Source organism: Osmerus mordax, chromosome 22 (genome assembly GCF_038355195.1).
Source record: "Osmerus mordax isolate fOsmMor3 chromosome 22, fOsmMor3.pri, whole genome shotgun sequence".
Taxonomy (NCBI): Eukaryota; Metazoa; Chordata; class Actinopteri; order Osmeriformes; family Osmeridae; genus Osmerus; species Osmerus mordax.
In genome coordinates this window covers 12,120,271-12,126,121 of record NC_090071.1, presented here as the reverse complement: position 1 = coordinate 12,126,121, position 5,851 = coordinate 12,120,271, and the positions used below count along the sequence as shown (strand labels likewise).

Below are 5,851 nucleotides of genomic sequence, written 5' to 3'. Positions count from 1 at the left end.
TTACCCAGATTGGTCCAGTACAAAGCTTCACCAGTTACGCAGACAGACTAGATACAGATTACCTTTGAACAGGCTCATATAATAGAGCTGCTGGCCACACACACACACACGCACACACACACACACAGTGCCAGCAGAAGGATCATCCATCATAATGTTAAATGTATCCTCACTCTGGGGAATCCTCATGTTACTTTTTTCATTCCTCTATCAACTGTGTGTAAGTGTGTATGTCTCTGTGTGTGTATGTGTGTGTGTGTGAGAGAGAGTGAGAGAGAGAACGATGTAGAGAGAAATTCAAAGAGAGGAAATTAGGATAGCAGACGAGAAAGAAAAAAAAAGAAAGGTGTCCACTGCAGTGCTGGCAAACTGACATTTGTTATTGGCTGGACCTAGGGTAAGAAGGGGCCTGGTGATTTAATAATAATAATACATTTTATTTTCCAAGGCGCCTTTCTCGGCACTCAAGGACACCGTACAGAGGTATATAAAAAACATTAAAAGCAGCAGAAATATTAGAAATACAACAACATTTAAAAACAACAGAAGGAAGCAGTGCAAATGACACTACGTGGAATGGCAGTAGTAAAGAGATGTGTTTTGAGTTGTGATTTAAAATGGGGGAATGAATCAATATTTCTGAGTTGGGCTGGTAGTGAGTTCCAGAGACATTTACATTACATTTACATTTATGCATTTAGCAGACGCTTTTATCCAAAGTGACTTCCACGAGAGAGATTTACAAAAGAGCATAGGTCACTGATCATAACAACGAGATAGCCCCAAACATTGCGAGCAGCCAAAACATGAAACATACATGCTGGAAAACCAAATAAGTGCCAAAGGGAAGAACCATAAGAGCATGCAGTTAAACAAGTTACAATTGAACAACATGAAACTCCCCACAATAGTGCAAGAGTGTACCTGTAGAAAAAACAATCAACAGTAAAATATTTCACAGCGAGTACAAGAATTTGAAACCGTTACAACTAACCAACAAGAGCAACAAGTCTCTCAATACGAGTCATTGTGATCCTGGAGGAAACTAACATCAGGTCCAGCCAAGCATTCCTAAGTGCCGTTGTACTCCCGGAACAAGTGCATCTTGAGCCTTTTCTTGAAGGTGGGGAGACAGAGACAGTCAGTGTCCCTGATGGAGGTGGGGAGTTGGGGAGACGGGGAGCATAGCAGATTTCACCTGACTTCACTACTCTACATATCTGTCCTGGATTCTGGGTTTTGGGTCCTGGGTTCTAGGTCCTGGGTTCTGGGTTTTGGGTCCTGAGTTCTTGATCCTGGGTTATGGTTCCTGGGCCGTAGCTCTTGAGTCCTGTACAGGCCATGGCTGATACCAGAGCTGCACACACACACACACAATCAGAACTGAACTCCAGGCAATTACCCCCCCCCCCCCCACACACACACACCCACACCCACACACATGCACACATTTGGACATACAGGTCAGGGGTTCAATACAGTGAGTCATCTCCTCAGTATTCCTGCCGCAGTCGATGTGGAAGCCTCCAGAGTTGGTCTCTCTGAACCAGGGTTTCCTCTGCAGCCAAACACAGCACAGACTGCTATTAATTGCAGAGAAACCTTAGCCTCATGTGGGAGACTGGGTACCAGTAGCAACCAAAGCAAACAGCCAGCGGGTTCCTCCTCAGTAGACGCCTGGAGTCTTGTACAGTCGTTGGGCCAACAGAACAGTATTAATGGGTACCTGCAACTTTTCCCATCGAAAGAATGTGTTGCTTTGCTATAGATTGTGTGTGTGTGTGTGTGTCTATTTGTGAGGGAATCTGTAGTGGCATGTTTGAGCTCCTGTGTACACGTGCATGTACTTAGTATGTGTTAGAGTGTGTGTGTATGTCAGAGAGAGAGTATTTACTGTAGCTTTTCCACAGCACAGGCCTGGCTGGAAGTGGGGCCAATCTGTCATATTAACAGCCGGCGAGTGGGAGGTTGTCAAATCTAACACATCTAACACTGACAATATACAGGATACACAACCTACAGTCGGAGACTCACTCGGAATATATAGGTATACGAATCTGCACAGCGATCGCATACAATACATTATCAGTGCACATAGATACTTAACAGTTTGAAGTTAGTGCTGTGCACGTTGCAGATAAAGTTAGTCAACTGGTGTCTTCTTTGGGAGTCAGGTGGCTGAGTGGTTAGGGAAACGGACTAGTAATCAGAAGGTTGCTGGTTCGATCCCCGGCTCTGCAAAATGACGTTGTGTCCTTGGGCAAGGCACTGCACCCTACTTGCCTCGGGGAATGTCCCTGTACCTACTGTAAGTCGCTCTGGAAAAGAGCATTTGCTAAATGACTAAATGTAAATGTTCTCCAGCCTATTAAGCCCCATTATGAACCCGGAAAGGTTCACTACCCCAAGGTTGTATGTCAGAAATGGCTTCACACCCAGTGGTTGCCTCATGACTCATGCCATGGCCAGTCAGTTTGGGCAGAATCAAGCATGTATCCTGTTCACTGGAGGAGCCCCTCTCGGTGGTGGAGTCGTGTCTCTGAAACGAGGATAGTTAGATAGAGGACAGTTTTGTGACTGAACATTATTCCGGGCCCAAGAAGGTGACTCCACCAGCTCTGAAAGAAGAACTGATGCTATCCAAGAGGCCACCTGAGCGTTTCAAGAACCCAGAAGAAGGACGCAGCTTGACTCTGTTAGCTCCACTCTCCCCCTCTTCCTCTGGACTGGTCGGTATGCAATGTTGTGCAAGATCCTAACAGTCATGACAGTTGTGACATCCCCCTAGGGGTGTCTCGTGGTACTGTGCTCTGCCCGCTTCCTTTTCCAGGTCTAATGGGAGGGTCAAATAAACCCAAGTACCTACACCTAAAGTGTGTCAAACGTTTACATATACTGGCATATGCTGAGAGACAGATGCCATGTGATCCACTTATAAATAAGTGCCACTTTGGCACTTATTAGTTTTCTTCACAATGTATGCTCATGTTTTGACTACCCGCAATGTTTGGGGCTATCTCATTGTTATGATCATTGACCTATGCACTTTTGTAAAGCTCTCTCTTGGAAGTCGCTTTGGATAAAAGCGTCTGCTAAATGAATAAATGTAAATGTAATGTAAATTGGACTCGAAGGAAGGAGAGGAGAGCATCAGGCCATCAGGCTGTAGCTGCAAAGCTGGGTCAAATATGGCCCACATTGTAAGTTAGAAATTGATTTAGCATTCTCAATAACCCCCCAAAATCACGTCAGTATTGTCCAAATAAGTCAAGCAGTTGCAGTTTCTAAATACAAGGGACATTTATAACATAAAACTTTGCGGTACAAAACATTTCCACGTTCACTTTACTGGCAGGTTTGCAGTCCTCTGGAGCATTGCAAACTGTACATCTAACTGAGTGTGGTAATCTTGTCTAGATTTTTTATCTAGTAGGATTCAGTTATAGTATAAATGGGTTATCTATTGCTGACCCTTTAATTTAAGTAAAAAACGTTTTTAAAGAAATCTTATCAAGTGAAATTCACTGCACTGGCAGCCAACTGTACTTGTTTTAAGCATAAGCAAGCTCAAAACCATTTTTTTTGCAGTGAGGATTGAATGTTGAGAGGAGGGGAGACATCTCGATGGAGGTGTTGGCAGGACACCCAAGGTGAATCATTTCAACAAAACGGCTACTAATTTGTTCATAAAAATGAAACATTAAGTACTTGGCCAAACGGAGTACTCAAATGAGTGATTATGTCTCAACAACCGCATATTTTGATCCAAATGTGCCAGATGTGTGCAGACAGCAAATACAAACCCTCCATGCACTCATTAACCCTCCGTGTACAGTAGGATGTTGAAAGGGTACACGGCATTACAGGGTGGCTATGAAAACAGTCAGTGTGTGTGTTGTTAGAAGATAGTGATTGTAGTTACATGTTGCCTCGGCCCCCCAGACCCCACAGAAGAGTACATAAACAGTGATCTCTCAGGAGTGAGCTGGTAAATAGCCATTATACTATTATAGCATAGAGAGGAGGACATCCTGGAAGATGCAGGACTGAGTACCCAGTGACAGAATGATGGATCAGCTGAGGATGTGTGTGTGTGTGCACTGGATGTGTGTTTATGTATGTGTGTGTGACGAAGGGATGGAGGAATGGATGTGGATTACAGCAGTGTGAAGTTGGGACAGAGTTTGGGAGAGTAGGATAGCCACCGGCATTGTCTCTCTCTGTGTGTGTGTGTGTGTGTGTGAGTGCTGTCTGCTTGGCTTTTCAAACAACATGCCTTTGGCCCAGAGAGACAGTCTTGCATCATTCAGAACAGTGAGAAATGTCTTACAGAAGAATCTGAGATCAGGTCAAAGACATCTTTCTGCTCTTCACTCTCACAGTGTGAGATCAGCGAAGGGTTGCAACCGTTGGAGTATGATTAGTCTAACTTAATTCTTAAGTGACATGAAAACAATAGTCAGTGCTGATACAAGTCATCTTTGTCACCCTCTCCTTCTTTCCTTTCTCTTGATCTTACTCAGTATATGCACACACACACACACACACTAAACCAACACTTAAATTAAGTACAACCACACATATACAGTATTCTGCACACACCACAGACGCACACACATATCCTGTCTCTCTCTAGGCTCTGCAGGTTCTCCTTGTCAACCCAGGCACGTTTGCAAAAGTGGGCTTTGTCTAGCACTTTCCAATCCCTGACACACACTGAGATACACACACACTCATGCCTAATGACTGTACATGGGCACAGGCTTGCATACAAACACATGCTCACACACATACACTGTGTACACATGAACACACACATATGGGGATTGTTTGATCTTGAATTTTGTCTTTGTTACAGACTATGCACACGCACAGCCCACCACTCTCTGTCTGTGCTCTCCAGTTGCTTTAGCTCGACATACCTCTGTGCCATACATTTACATTTAGTCATTTAGCAGACGCTCTTATCCAGAGCGACTCACAGTAAGTACAGGGACATTCCCCCCTAAGCAAGTAGGGTGAAGTGCCTTGCCCAAGGACACAACGTCATTTGGCACGGCTGGGAATCGAACTGGCAACCTTCAGATTACTAGCCCGACTCCCTCACTGCTCAGCCTCATGAGGCGAGCCTTGTGCCTAGAGGCTTGCCTCATGGCAATCAAAAGCATGGATCAGCAATGTGAAAGACAACAACGAGGCAAATCAAACGTGCCCTAAATGAATAAGTCATTTATCTTTGCAATAGATCCATGTCTGGTAGCACTGTCAGTTCACGTCTAAACAAACATTGTCATCTTCATCACCGTCATCATGTACCACTGCTGTCACAAAATATTCGACACAGCACCCTTCCTATTTTACGGCCTTTGTGAGACACTGTCTGTCTATATAGTCACAGTCGTTTTAGAAAATCAATTCCTTCTTTGTCAGCATCAGTGAAACAAAAATGTCTATACACCTTGTATGCAGATGGGAGCCAGTCAAGCCCCTGAGAACCTGGAGTGGGATGGAGGAGAGACCCATCTGGGTGAGAGATATGTTGCCGCACGGTACCCTGTCATTCCAGTATGCTGAGCAATTACTTGCCTGGTAGCATTTATGACCTGGAGAATTGGGAAACATAAAACAACATAACATAACATAGCATAACACATCATAACACAACATCACATAACACCACATAACACAAAACAAGATCAAATGATATAACATGATATGTCAGTGAGTGAGTATCAGTGATCATTGAGAGTCAGGTGGCTGAGTGGTGAGGGAGTTGGGCTAGTAATCTGAAGGTTGCCAGTTCGATTCCCTGCCGTGCTAAATGATGTTGTGTCCTTGGGCAAGGCACTTC

General features: G+C 44.4%; 1 long non-coding RNA gene across 1 annotated transcript; it reads right to left on the bottom strand.

Moving 5' to 3' along the window:
- Positions 1–442: 442 nt before the first annotated feature.
- Positions 443–5,521, bottom strand: LOC136966376 (uncharacterized). The gene is made up of 3 exons (XR_010879375.1): positions 5,459–5,521; positions 1,462–1,558; positions 443–1,357 (listed from the first exon to the last, which is right to left on the bottom strand). It is a non-coding gene; the product is annotated as an uncharacterized lncRNA (long non-coding RNA).
- Positions 5,522–5,851: the final 330 nt, after the last annotated feature.